The sequence below is a fragment of the Ambystoma mexicanum genome, chromosome 5q (genome assembly GCF_040938575.1).
Source record: "Ambystoma mexicanum isolate Mex_15411 chromosome 5q, UKY_AmexF1_1, whole genome shotgun sequence".
Classification (NCBI taxonomy): Eukaryota; Metazoa; Chordata; class Amphibia; order Caudata; family Ambystomatidae; genus Ambystoma; species Ambystoma mexicanum.
The window spans coordinates 486,565,573-486,581,310 of NC_090933.1; positions in this window are offsets into that span (position 1 = coordinate 486,565,573).

The following is a 15,738-nucleotide window of genomic DNA, read 5'->3' on the forward strand; positions in this document are numbered from 1 at the left end:
GGCCCCCACTCATGTCCCCTTGCACCCCCAACCCCCAGCAGTCAGGGGCACCTGCCAGCAGGCCCCCACTCAGTGTCCCACTCATGTCCCCTTGCACCCCCACCCCCCAGCAGTGAAATGCTGATCTCCTGACACAAACCCAAATTCAACTATGTACATCAACACATGTCCGTCACACACATACACTGGTTGGCATTGCTTGAGTAAACCCACATTTTCACATGCATCAACCCAATGAGCGAATCCCACACATGGAACTAAAAAATGAAAATGTATTATGTACATGGAATCAAAAATGAAATGAAAGCATACCAAAATATGAAACATGAAATGAAAAGCATGTGAAAAAGATGATTGAATGAAAATGATAACCAATCCAAAAATATTTGAAAGAAAAACAGTCCAAAGTCACCCTCCAACAACGCAAATCCAAAGGAAATGTTAAAAAAAAAACGCCATTGCTTCATGTTCATAATACAGAAAATAAGAGAAATCAATCCATAGTCCAACTATTTACAATCCATTGTCTGGAAAAAATAAGTCCATTGCTCCATGTGCATAATGCAAAAAAAAAAAAATTAATACATGATGAAACTATATACAATCCATTGCCCAAGGATTTAAAGGGTCAATAATCCCAACCAAACAAATGAAACCTACCTAACAAACTACCTAAAAATATAACTATATACAAATTTGTGTGGCATTGTCCATTGACCACAAATAAAAGGAAAACGAAAAGGAAACCTAACACTAAAAACTATTTACAAGGGCAGCAGGCTAGTCCGACGGCTCACTTTTGGATGTCCCGGGCCAGGGCATCATCGAACTCCTGCTCAATGTCCTGGAGGCGGTCCTCTTCCATGGCCACGGGGGTTTGCAGGGACAACGACATGTTCTCCTCCAACTCCCTGCGAATTGCCTCGAGGCACTCGGCCGGCCTCAGGGCCCTCCGCATGGAGTTCTCCGCACTGACCATCGTGAGCCGTGTCTCTTCTGTCCACTGCTGCTCCGCATCTGTAGCATGGCCTAACCGCTGCCACACGGAAGACACTTCCAGTCCTGGGTCCTCCTGCCCTCTGGCCGATGCCTGCCCCTCCGATGTCAAAGGCCCCGAGCCAGGATGGCTTCCACCTTGTTGCTGCTGCTTCTGTGCCTCTGCCTGCTCTTGCTGCCTGCACATCCTCCTCAGGCTGGGGTGCAGTTGTTGAGGTGGCCACCCCTGCTGGACGTCTGACTCCCGACTGTGGCAGGGATGTGTCCTCCACCAGCCTGGCCGCAGGGTCAGAGGCATCTCCACAGGGTACCCAAGCGATACATGGGTGGGAAGATGGCATGGAGGACGACTGGGGCATAGGGGGTTCAGTTGAGGAGGGGGTCGGAACAAGGTCCAAAAAACGGAGGAATCAGGCCCTGGTGAGCTGCCCCAGTAGGTCTACACGGTCAAAGAGCCATCCGAGAAGACGTGCAGTCTCCTCATGGAAAGACTGCAGGTCAGCTGGCATGGCCCTTTGACGCAACGCCACCCCACCCAGGACAGGCTCAACCCGGTCCCGGATATCCACGTCCACAGGGAGAGGAAGGCCAGTTGTTGTAAGCGGATCCCCTCCCTGAAAACGGGTCTGGTCATAGGCATCCCTGCTGGTGCGAGATGATGCAGTCACAGGATCGGGTACAGGATTACACACAGGCAACTCTGCGGTGACCTGTGCTGCCTCCTGTCCCTGCCCCTGCACTGCACCACTGGCACCAGTGGAATCCCCACCTCCAGACCCCGTCTCTGTCCCTTGCACTGCCTCCTCCTCCACCAAACCCCCCACCAACCTGGATGACTCCGTGCCATCTTCCTCCATTGGACCCTGTGGGCTCTCAGCTGCCCCTTCTGCTGCCGAGGAGTCCAACTCCGACCTCCGCCTCTTGGACCTTCCCTCGGCAGCTGCGGCCTGGGACGCGGCACTGGACTCCTTACTCCCCGACAAGATGACAACCTGGGAGAGGAGCCGGCCCCTGCGTCTCCGGCTGGCGGGATGATCCCTGCCGCTGTGCTCCACAGCACCCTCTTCGCCCTCTTCTTCCGTTGACGCTGGAGACAGGGAGAGATAAAACAAAGGCATCAGGGCACTGTACAATGGACTGATACACACATGACTGTTGCACATGACTGGCATTGTTTAACTACATACACGGCATCACACTCCACGACACACATGTCATTTTAACTCACACACATGAACATTTCAACAGCACCATTGCACCAGGCAGCACCATCCATACAAATACAACAGCATGAACAGCCAAAGGTGAGCCTAACATCACATGAAACACAAGGAGTGCGCACACACGCCACCACACTTACATGCATGTCTACATCTCCTCCAACTGTTGCAGTGATGAGATCGCCATACATGTCACGTCTGCCATTCATCCTTCTACATATCAGTGTCACGTGCATCCTTGTTGCATCACATTTGCACACTTGTCAGATACACATACATGCACATGTACACAGTGCAGATACATGCATTATGAACCACCATCCATGCCACAACCATGCTAATGTACATACACAGAAATTCAAACATGTGTGCTCCCACACATGCATTTGCCCAGCATGCTTACCAACACATACACTATCAATGTGTCTCACAACTGAGAGGACTCACATGTGGCTGCCTCACGCCCATGTGCATACACATCCCTAAATGCCCCTACATAAACACATGTGCAACCTGCACACTACTGGCACACCACGACGCGCACAGTGTACTATCACCATGCATGTACACTTACCGCACGACTCCAGACGGGTCTGCCTCTCAAGGATCTGGGCAGGAGTGGGTGGGCAACTGGGTCCTGGGACTGGGCTGTGGAGCGATGGAATCCCAGTTGGGAGTGTTCAGTTCCAGCAGTGGTGGTCACAGCAACTACACCCCTGGCTGACGTGCAGGCAGCAAATGGCAGGGCAAGTGGGCAGCAGGCAGTCAGGCAGCAGCAGATGGCAGGTGGGAGCGTGCTCAGGGCTCTGGGGGGCAGTAATTCGGCCTTCTGGGCAGGAGTGTGGACTTCCGTGTGTTTTCACGTGGCCAGCTTGATATGGAGTTACATTGCGTGCGCAGGCATTTCCCTCATAGCACCTGATGACAGAGCACACGTTGAAAAACTGCACGTCCGAGTGTCATCGCGTGTAATTGGAGGAAAGCGCCCGCGTACACGCGTATCTGACATGTACGTGTGGGCCGCTTTAAAAGCTACGTGTAGGACGCCATTTCCTTGTACGTGCTTTTCGTGGAGAGCAGGTGGGTGAAATCTGTACTTCTTGTCGGTTCACACGCGATTACTTCACAGCGTTTCTAGTTCGTACTTCCTGTTACCTCGGACAGCTCTTTTCTGAATTTTTGTTGGGCCTGTTTCCTCTAACAGAGTTCACTTTTCCTTTTGTCCTGTCTCCTCAGACAGCGTACAATTCTTCTTTTGGCAGGGGTGTTGCCAATGCGCACACGCGTGCATTTTTCACGTTCTTTTTCCAGGCAGACGGTGAGTTCCGCACGTACTTAGCAACTGTGCTTTCCCTGTGTGTTGCGTTCCCCTTCAGAGGTAATTGTAGGCTGCATGTAATACACGTACGCTTATTTTTGTGTTTCTGGGTGCCACAGTGTAGTGCGGGTTCATTTTTTCACGCAAGTGGTCTACGAGCGGTTTGCGTGCACGTTAATTTTTGATTTTGAGCTGCCTGTGCGTTGCATGATCCGTCATCTTCCCCCAGGGGTCACAGACAGCCTTGTTAGAGCACTAGTGTACAAATTCCATCTAGTATCCTGCCCCTTTGACCTCCAATTGCCCAGGACAATAGTTTACTGCACCTCCCATACACACAACAACATCAGTCCCATGGCTGGGAGGCGACCAAGCGGTAAGGTAGGCAAAGGTGGCTGACCCTCAAAAGGTGGGCTTGGTGGGTGTGGTAGGGGACGTGGCTGGGATTTGCAGGGTGCCCCTATACCCCCATGTGCGGAGGAACAATCAGGGACACCCATGCCCCCCCCATGGTTGAGGGAAACATGGCTGACACCATCCAAGCTCAGCCCCTGTTGGACCTGCCCATTGTGGCACCTGACCTGGCACAGGATGACTCCCTGGCTGACTTTCAGGTCAGCAAGTCTAGGCCACGTGTGGCATTGCAAGTTGTTGTCACCAATCCACGTGGATCTGGGGCAGCTATGTCATCTGCCCCAAGTATGCAGGGGGGGAGGCTGCAGGGGCAGCTGCAGCTCCATCCGCCCCAGCTCTGACTCTCCCAGCCAGGACAGTGTCCGTCCCGGTCCATCAAACTGACGTTCCCCCTGCCAACATTACCCTGCAACCAATGCCTGCATCAAGACCTATGGTCATTGTGCATTCCCACACTCCTACTACCCAGTCCACCGGTGATTCTGCCCCTACTAACTAGAGCGGCGTAAGCCACTCTGGCTCTGCTCCACCTTTAAAGAAGAGGAAGAAGGGTGCTCTGGCACGACAGGCTGAGACCCCAGACACGGCTACACACTCCGGTACCTCAAGGAAGCCTTGCTTTAATGATCCAGAACTTGATGCACTTGTGGGCTATGTGTCAGCACATAGCCACGAAATGCTGGTGACTGCAGGGTGCAAGACCACACCTGGTCAACGTAAGGCACACTGGCAGACCATCGCGGACCGCATAAGTGCCCTTGGATTTGTGAGGCGCACAGCTGATGATTGCTACACGCGGTGGAATGACCTGAAACGCAGAGCAAAGAACAAGCTGGCCTCAAAACATGCCGCAACTCTGGTGACTGGCGGTGGGTCTCCACAAGAGGACAACAAACTCATTGAACATGAGTCTGTTGCTGGGGCCTTCGTCACAGAGGAACAGATCCAAGGTGTGGGAGGACTACCTGATTATGATGCATTGTCCGGTGAGTGCCCATGCATGTGTGTGTAATGCATGTGTATGTTGTTTGGGTGACGGGTTCTGATTGAGTGCCAGGTGAGGGTGTGTGTGCCTGAGTGGTATGGGTCACCCATATGCTTCATCCAAAACATTCAGCGGCCTTGGATTTGGGTGTGACAGTATCCCTTCTGGCCAAAATAGTAATTTTGCTCAACATTACGGCAGTTGCCCTTGAAGTGGCATCTTGCAACAACATTGTTTGTATTTTTCAGTGTTCGTTCAGGCTGATTGTTTCAATTCTACCACTTTTGCTACGCATGCCTCAGCCCTATTGTCACATTTGTGACATGCTTCTATCATTGATGAACCCCACATTGGCCCACATGTGTTACCTTGTTAGATGAATGATTTGTCCATTCAGGCTAATTGAGTATTGGCCTGATCACAGGAATTTTTGGGGCCTGTTTGAATGTGGAACATGATAGTTCTTTCCTGTCATGTTGAAGTGACCAACCATTGATGTGTACATCGGCCTGCAATCACTGTATTTTTGTACACTGGATGTGTTGCAGTGTGGCACATGCTATTTTGTCACACTATTTAGCATTTTTCATCTCATCATGTCCATCTCACATGGATGGCTTACAGTATTCATTCGCTGACATATGGGTGTACTTGTGGAATGTACCATGGCTATGGTACATGCCATCTGTGTGATGGCATGTGTCATGTATGTGTATTGGACATGCCACTCACAGGCAAATGTGTGATGGCAATGCTACCCAGCATGCAGCAAATATGTTGCTCTTCAATCTTGGTGTCATCAGTGTCTGCCTTTTGCCTCCCCTTCCAACTCAGTGACAGTGCATGCATGGGAGGGTTATAGTCATGTGGGACATGTGTAAATCATGTACTGGTTCTGTAGCTTGTCAGGCCTATTTGTGTGCTATGGTGCTAATGCCTGTTTCCATTTTTTGTCTTTCATGTTTTTGCAGTGGATGACGCACTTGATGCCGTTGAGGTTGAGGAGATGGTGCAGACCCAGGAGGAATCTCAGGCACGACCAGGCACCAGTGGGGGACGTGGTGTGGTGGTGGGTGAGAACCCAATCTTGCTGCAGAACATTCTGTCGAGGGGTGCCTCTGGGTGCACCTCCCCAGACCTCTATTCAGGTGCTGATTTGGATGATGAGACCTATGTGGCGTTGCAGGTAAGTGTTTCTGGCAGGGATTCTGTTCTGTACAACCCACCTGTACCAGGGTTAGAACCCTCTATGGGGATGTCAGTGTTGGTAAGTCCGCCTTTGGCGGTTACGGATGCAGGGTCACACTCCACAACATCTGATCCTGTTCCTGGGCAAGCAGATCAGAGGGGGAATGCAGTCCTGCAGCCTCAGGCAGTGCCGGCACAGCAAGGCGCAGATTGCGTTGCCCCAAACATGTGTGGTGCCTGCCGACGCGGTGGCCGTATGCCACCAGACAATACCGCATGCGAACAATCCATGTACAGTATGGCAACCCAACAGGCAGCATCAGTTGAGATGATGGCTCAAGCAATGGAGAGGGTGGCCACTTCCATTGTCCCCCCTGAAAAGCAGATGGAGAAACTACAGCAGGCATCAGACTCCATTCACCAATCACACAGGGAGGACATGTTGGCGTCCAACAGGGACAGACAGGCGGCACTGGAGACTCTACGCCAATCAATATCAATAGAGTCCCAGGGCCACAGGGAAGCCCTGAGGGTAGAACTCCATCACCTCAGGGAGACTCTTGTTGACCTTGAGGCTTCCACTAACTTGAGGACAGAACAGCAGATGGAGCGCTCACACGTTCACTCTCAGCTGAGATTCAGGCAACTCAGGAGGAGATCAGGGCATCATGTCAGGTGCTGCATGGGGATCTCCGCACTATAATCCTCCAGAACGAGACCTTCCACACACTCATGCTTGCTGCCATGGAGGACCATACCAGGGATTTGCGTGGGCTGCCTCCCATTGCTCCACCACCTCCTGTGGCAGCAGCAGAGGGTGTTGAGAGCGACAACAGCAGTTCTCCCACAATGGCATAGCCGTGCAGGCCATGAGCCCATGGAGGTGTTTTTTTTTCCCAACATCCACACAGGTGGCTGTTGGTGTGCACCCTGTCCTCAGACCTCCTGGGTGCCCCCCCACCACCCCGGCCCCCACATTGCCATTTTTGATTTTTGATTTTTTTTTTACAGTGTGTTGCCTTGTGTGGCTCACGTGGGCATCCACTGTATTCTGGCTGGGCACAAGCAGGCTTGTCCTGAGTTTGGGTTAGATGCTTGGGTTTGTGAGACACGCACTCCTCCTGCTTCCCGTTTCCATGGCCTTGCAAAGGGTGTGCCCAAGTGACAGTGACTTATACGGTGACGTAGGACTCCCATGAGCTGTGTGGGCAGTCTGTAGTCAATACTGTGTATACATTCCTAGTGGATATTGTTGTTGAATTGTACACTGCACGGTGTATTGCTATGTGCTTGTGCATCCATGTCTTTCGCCTAATTTGCAGGTTAATTCCTCATGTCTTCACAAGGCTGTCTACTTTGGAGATGGAGTTCATGTTGTAAGCAGTGCACTTAGACATTTGCCTGGCAGTAGCACTGTACAGTTGGAAGTGGCCGATGTGCTGGCATGATCAGGTTGTAAGGCTACCACTACTTTAACTTAGTACCATCATGTTTATGCTATGTTTGAGGTTGTGTAGCTGCATTGTATTGTTGGTAAGTATTTGGTCATGTGTGTTGTTAGTTCTACATTACTGGGAGCATATTGTGTGTGGGCAGTTTCCATTAGGGACACTGTACTTTGACACTTGTGTCATGTTTTGGGGATTGCTTTGTTTGCTCTCACATAGCATGAAATGCCATGGTGTGTTGGGTGGCGATGCCTGAGAGGGGTTCGGTGACATGACACTGTTGTCATGTTATATTTTGCAAGGGGGTAATGATTTTAGCAGCATAGATGTGTGTCTTTTGATGACACAGCATTGGTGGTGTTTGTGTAGGTAGGGATGCACACAATGTAACACTTCCAGGTGACCAATCTCAGGCTTGTATGGTTGTGACAGTTGAATGTCCCTTATGTCATCATCATTGATTGTCAGATGGTATGTGCCAGGGCTGTGAGCACTCCACAGGGGTGTGATTTGAGGAGAAGTAATTAGCCACCAGCTGCGTACGGGCTGCCTCACCCCGTGCCCTTTCCCCTCCCATGTACTTGTTCTAAACGTACAACTGTATCCTCCTCTCCCTCCAATTAGACAGTGCATCTGCCTTCCCATTTCCCATGAACTCGAACCTTTAAAAGAACAGCATCCAACGAGCATGACTGTGGTTGTAACATTTCATAGTCCTCTAGTTTTTTGTGATCTATGCAAACCTCCACTGGAACTACAGACCCTTTTGGATAATGTCACAATTGTATGAGGGCCAGTAACTCTCGATCTTAGATTTTGTAGTGCGTCTCAGGCCTTGAGAAGATTCTGAAAAATATTGCAATAGAATTGAAATCATTGGAGTACTTTTCCCCTTGATGTAGCAATGCACCAATGGCTTTGGCAGAGGCTTCAGCTTCTACTATAATAGTAGTAAATGTACGTCTAGATGACAAAGAATTTGTTCTGAACTGAATGTCCTTTTTAACCATCTAAAATGTTTGTCTGGGGAGTTCCCACACAAGCTTCAAGTTTTTTTTATTGATTTTTTTTAATCAAAATGAGTTCCTAGTTGGCAAAATATTCGGAATAAACTATCGATTAAAATATTCCCTTCTCAAAAACCTCTGCTCTATATTCGCAGACATGGGCAACTGTCATTTGAGTACAACCTACCCTATTTGCTGATCCATTGCTATACCTTTCTCTAAGACCCTAATACTTATGCAACATTATGAATTTACTTCAAATTGCTGTTTCTTCAACTTTGCAAATACCCAATGTTTATGAACCTTTTGCATGTCTTCTCCTACATAACTTCTACGTGTTTCCAAGAAAAGACTGAACTGTCATCTACCATACCACTTTGAAGTGTCCAATATATTTGCAACACATTAATCAGATATTGGGAAAATTGCAGGGGCATTACACAGTCTGAAGGGTATAACCAAAAATACAAAGTGTTGTACCCGATGATAGGCCTCTCTTTGATTCATCACTTTCAAGATGATATGTCCCATGCAAGTCCAACTTACAAGCATTTTTTTTGCTATTCATTACTGATCCATTAGCAATCAAATAAGTTGCAGCAGGTAATGATTCCATAAGACAATCAGGTTTAATTAACGTTGAACCACACCTATTCTTAATGACTCATCTTCCAAAGGAACAAAACAATTACAGGCCCCTCCTGGTGACATAAAATGCCTGATGATGGCTTTATCTACACTTTCCTCAAGGTATTTCATCAACTCTGAGACACCCATAAATGTTAAAGCATCCATGAGGATTTTAGACTGCGGTAATAGCTCAATCAGGCAATCATTTTGCCACTTTTTGCAAAAGATAGATTGTTGGATACTACCTTGAAAATATTACCATTGGGATATTTTGATGTACGTACATATACATTGAAGAAGGATGGGTATAAAAGTGCTCAAACAAGTTATTTATAGCTTGGGCCCTTCCACAGGTTTTGTGAAAATGGCACTAATTAACCAAGGTGTTAATGTACATACGACACAGTATAACATTATAACATCAAATAGATTTCCAGCTCTGCAAGGACTGTAAGGGTTTGATCGATAAGTAGAGAAGGGGTTGTCAATGCAGGGGAAAGACTTGGGGCCTCATTAGGACTCCAGCGCTAAACCATGGTGCTATTAGCACCATGGTCCATGCCGGAGTCCGCCATGGCGGAATGTGGAATAACCACCCCATTCCGAGGTTGGTGGGGCGGTAATTCCCCATGCAGCCATGGCCCTTCCCCATTCCCATTCCCATTTTTGCCCCATAGGGCTCAATGGGAATGGGGAAGGCGATAATTACGGTACCGCAAATTAGCACCAAGTTCCTTTGTGGGTCCCTACTTTTACGGCTGGTAAAACCAGCCGTTAAGGTCGGGTCCAGCAAAGGGACCTCGTAATTAGGCACTAAGTTTTTAACAGCGCTGCAGCATTTTGCGGCGCCGTTAAACACTTAGCGCCTGGGTCATAATGAGGCCCTTAGTCAGGTGGAGTAACTCAGTGGGAGTGATGAGATGGATAATAGTTATGTCCTGGAATATTGATGGCATTCAGTCAAACGTCACAAATGCTGATTGATAACATATTGTTAGACAATTTAATATTTATATACCCCAAGAAACATAGACCATGGAACAGGCTGATATAGAGGGATGTTTCAGTTTGGAGTCCAGCGCAGAAAGTAAAACAAAGAGGGATGCCTTAAGACCTCTGTTTCTAAATGACAGCAATTCTACATTTAAATATAAAAGTGAAGGTTACAGGCTTGTACAGTGAACCATGTATTTTTATTTGACAAAGATGTGGTCATATTCTTGATGTAGCAAATATGTACACCAAAATTGCTAGTGGGGGGTTGAAATAACCAAGCTGATATATTGAGAGGGTTGCTTCTTGTAGACCTGGAAGTATCAATGGGTGAACCTGACAGGGTTTATAGCTGGGGATTATAGGCAAAGATTAGGCAATGGGAAGAATTATATTTGGAAGATCATGAAAGATGGTGTAAGGGTATTAATCACGTGTCCTGTACGGATGGCATTGCAAGTGACAAAGGATTACTGTTATGGTTCATTGTTAGTCGAATGTGGGTAGATATCCATAAATGACAGGGTTTTTTCAGATACACCGGCTAGGTTTAATTTCAATAACAGCTGAGTTCATAGTGTTATTATTGATTGTATACTAGTTTCAGTTCAGTAGTGCAATATGGGTATATCTTTCGAATTCTGTCAGCACAGTGACCATGATGTCATGAAGCACTATACTGTCCCTGTATGCACCCCTAAGCAGGGGTGATTGCTATTCTCACACTCTGGCTCTTCCGTATAATAATAATATATATTTTTTTAAAGATTGCCACCGCCATAGTAAAGTCCCTTTTCTATTTACTATGGTGGCAGCAGGGAGGATGGAGCGCCGGGTCTCGAGCACAAAGCTCCAATCCAACAGGTAAGTTGGAAGAGTGGGAAGGGGGTGGGAGAAAGGTATGGATATCTTCGGGAATGGGGAGTGGTTGGAGGCATGTGGAGGCTCCCACAATCACAATGCTACCACCCAGGGAAGGGCATCGAGTGGCTGGCCAAAAACAGGTAGTATACTATGTGATCTCGCCTGCAATTCCATTCACCTGATTCGCTGAGGGCCAGTCAACGGGTGTAAATTAATCATTGGGAATTTACAGTCACAACAAAGGAACTGATTGTTCAATGTTTAGTACCTAATGTTCTAGATCTGGCTAAACATAAGGTATTTGATGATTTGGTCAAGGTGATGAGACAGCGGCTGTAGACAAAAGAGGGTAAAAGTGCAAAAAAGAATTGGATGGCTGGATGAACCCACAAAGAGAAAAAGAAAGAAAATGTTCTGTGCCCTTAAACAAGTTCATGGAAACTCATTAGCTGTCCACCTGGCTTGAGCTAGCTATAAGAAGGTGTGAGCTGCTACAAAGTAATAATAGCAAAAATAGTGTATGAGATGTTTTTGAAGGCAGCTAAAAACAGGGATGCAGCAAACATTTTGAGCAGAGTGGCAGAATGGTGTCGAGTACATGGTGAGAGCAACAACATTAATACATATCTGACATCAATAGTATAGTCAGAAGGAGGATGGCACAGGTGTATTCATTCTTATTGGTATTTGTGTAGATAGGACTAGATAAGTGAAAGTCTGGTATTATCTTGGAGAGAAATAACTAGATCACCAATGCTGGCAGGGACAACACCAACATATGCTTTAAAAACTAAACCAGATGTAAGGGGCCATTCCTAACTGAAGCATTTAATGCATCCTTAAGAGTGGATACATTTCCTGCAGGTTTTAATTAAGGAATAATAGTTCCAATGTACAAAAAAGGCAATAGATTGTAAAGGGGGACCCTCTTCCATCTCCTATAGCTTTCTGACATCTGTGCAATCTGGCACTGGAGGCTGGACAAGGATAAAGGAATGGATGCCCAATACAAGTTCACAGTCATCTTTATAACAGGTTCAGAAGACACAGCACACATAGCTCCTAAAGTCAGCTTGCCTTTTATAGGCAATTTGAGAATGATGCAATACCTCATGCAAATTCAGGATACATTTCTAATTGGGTCTCTTCACTAGAATATAAGCCCTCCTTATCTTTGATTGGTTGGTTTATATGGCACTCATAAAGCCCACATTAGCTCATCTTGGCAAGTATAGGTTGACTGACAGATAGACTGATAAACTAATTCCAAACTCAGCTAACCATAATTACTTATCCATCAAATCCTGCCAAGAAACAGTTCTAATCTGCTTCTCGAGCACCTGCCAAATTTACTTACGGCAGCTCATACTTATGTTTTGCTAAGTAAGCAGCTGTTCTGTCTAATAGGTAGCTTTCCCATGCTCTTATCTGATTTGCTATCAATCATGTCTGATTTTCTTTCCAGGAAATTCTAAATATGCCATATCAGATGGGCTTATCTCACATTGAAATGCTGCTCAATGTCAGAATGATTCAGGGCTTTGCACACCTGCTTTCAAGACACCATTTTGTATTTGGCATCCATCATAGAAAATGTCTCAGTCTGTTCCGCCTAGATGTTTGACTACCAAACGGCAAACCAATTTAGTTTTGAGCATAACCCATTTTCTATCCAGCTTCCGGACTATATTTTTACATATTCATGATATGAGAGTAATAATGGAGACACCCTTTACTTCTTGAGTCATTCTGACTCAAACAATAGATGTCGCCCTATATGCACACTTTATCTTCAAAAACCACTATAATTCAGATTTTTGCAATACTGGAATCATTAAAGAGCCTATTATGTTATCTGTATTTAATTTGAGTGGAAAGGGTCTAGTACCTCTTATACAAGGTGTCCCCCAGAATCCTAAAGAATGACAATCATCATATCTGGGGCACTGAAAGTCTTTAGTAAACCTATTTATCTTAGCCTAATCAAATGACCTGAGGCAAGAGATTTTAAGTGGGACTTACAACTGGGTATAATTGAAACTTGGGTAACATTCCAGTGTTAAAACCTGCTCCTTTTGTATCAAAGTATGTTTATGGATGGAAAACAATGGTATAGGTCATATTTATGGACATCTTAGCATTATTTGACCATATTAATCAATTGCTGCTCTAGTGCACATTAAAGAGTATGACATTTTGATGCCCTTTTGTGTATTCTAAGGGGACTACACAGCATAAATGTTGCATGGGTGTGGTGTGGCACAGATGGGGTGGTGTCATATGAGGTTAAGTCTATTAATGGAGTACTCCAGGGATGCACCCATGGTGCAATATTGTTTATTTTGTATTCACACTCAGTATATTCGGTGCTAGATGTGAGCACCCTCGCATCCCTATGATAACAAACAAGCTCATCCCTGTTCTTAGTTATTCCAGTGATGTTGTGTTAGCAAGAACTCCAGTGGCATTGAATATATGAGTGACATTGAATTCTAAATATATGAACAGTAAGGGGATATTAATTTGTTTCAAGGCACCCGATATGATGGTCTTTGGCAAAAAGAAGTATACTGTAAAGGCTTATTATTGTCAGGAAGAAGTTGGACATTTGTACACATATTTATACCTGGATATATCCTTTGATTCAGTATCCAAGTGTGATGATCATGTCTCCTGCCAAGCACTGAAAATGACACAGGCAGTTAGAGCCAGGCGGTGCCTAATGAAGAATATTTCTGGATAGGTTAGTGGATGAGATATAGGTATACTAAGGATTTTGTTACCATTGCGCTTTAAGGAGCCTCTATTTCTGCTTATTTTGAAGCTGGGATAATTCAGCAAGCACATATAATCAATCCTAAACCTACACAGAGCTTCTCCCACATATACAGTAAGTACATCAAGTGATGGAAGTTCAATATACAAATGATCTAACTGTCCTGTGGATAAAGATATGATGTCATGACCTTGCAACATTAACTACATTATTATTTGGGGACCGTATAGACAACTTCTTTGTAAACAACATACCCTGTTTACATTATAGTCTAATCAGTTATTCTTTCCAATTGGTTTAGCGATACAGAGAATATAAGGAGGGAGCCACATGAACTTAATGGGGTTGAAACTGGGTGTGGAAAGAGATGAACAGTTTGCTAATCAGTCAATGTTTAGCTCATATCACTCACAAGAACCACTTTCCACTCCAGCTAATTAACTGAAATGGGTGCCTTTGGAAAATCACAGACATGTCTTAACATCTATAAGGTTGGGAATACTGCCAATTGGTAGTCAACAAGACATTGTAGAAACCTCAGAGCTCTTTTGAATTATTCTTTAGATGAAGCCAGGCTTATTGGTACAGCTGGTCTGTTCGGCGACTCGTGGTTCTCAATTCAGCCTTAAATATTGATGCTACTATCGGTATATTGATCCAATGTGGAATGGGTACAGGAAACCCCCAATACCACATGTTTAGAATCTAAATCGTTGCAGGTCACTGGATTGACGGTAAGCCAAGAAAACCTGTCATAAACTGTAGTACAAAATTGCAAAGAATTGCAAGAAACTCCAGGACATTGTGCCCATTAGATTAAAAGCTTTTTTATTTTCAAATCTCCAGGTTTTACCTATAATGATAACACGTGTTTCGGCCCTTACCAGCCTTTCTCAAGTCAGGGCTAGTCGTAAAAAAACAAATGTTGGCATTCGTACAGGTGCATAGTAGTAAGCAACAAAACAGAACAAACAGAAATATTTAAACCGATAATAGATTCCAAAAATGAAGGGGGGAGTAGTAGAAGAGGGGGATGGACAAACAAACACACAAAAACTAGAAAAAGATAAGGACTTTACATTAGTCACAGTCATTTGAATACAAAGTAGCTAATTTAGACCATAAACTCAAATTCATAATTACCTACCAAACGGGTGGTCATTACTTCCTCTTTAAAGGGTTGTATGTAATGGGTCAAAGTAGAGGAGGGGGGCCCACTATACGAACCTCCATCTTGTCCCCATTCAACATGAGCCAGTGGTCACTCATCCAACAGCCCACAGCCTCCAAAAATACCCTAAGTAGAGACGACCTGTAAGTTTGCAAAAGATTGAGCTGCAGTATAATCTGTGTGTCATCAGCGTAGGAGTAGCAACGGAGGCCATGGTAGTGGATGAGGGCAACTAAAGTCTGAATGTACACATTGAATAGAATAGGGGACAGGGCAGAGCCCTGAGGGACCCAGCAAGAAAGAGAAGTAGAACGTGAACAAAAGGGAGGGAGAGAAAGAATTTGTCCTCTGTCAGCAAGGATGTAAACCATGACAGGACTGGGCATGAGAGACCAGCTAAGGCAAGGAGGTCAAGCAGGATGGAGTGGTCGACTGTATCAAATGCGGCTGATAGATCTAAAAGTATCAATGCACCCACTCCACCCTGATTGGACATCTGCACCAGATCATCCATAGTTGATATCAGAACACTTGGTGACACTGGCCAGCGTGAAAGCCTGATTCACAAAGGGTCAACAAATGAGGAATTCTTCATGAAGGAGCTAGCTAAAGGAGAGATCAAAGATTTCAAGAGTTTCATAAGAAAGGGGAAAAGAGAAATGGGATTAAAATTAGCAGGACTAGAAGGATCCAGGGATGGATTTTTCAGAAGTGGAATTACAAAGAGC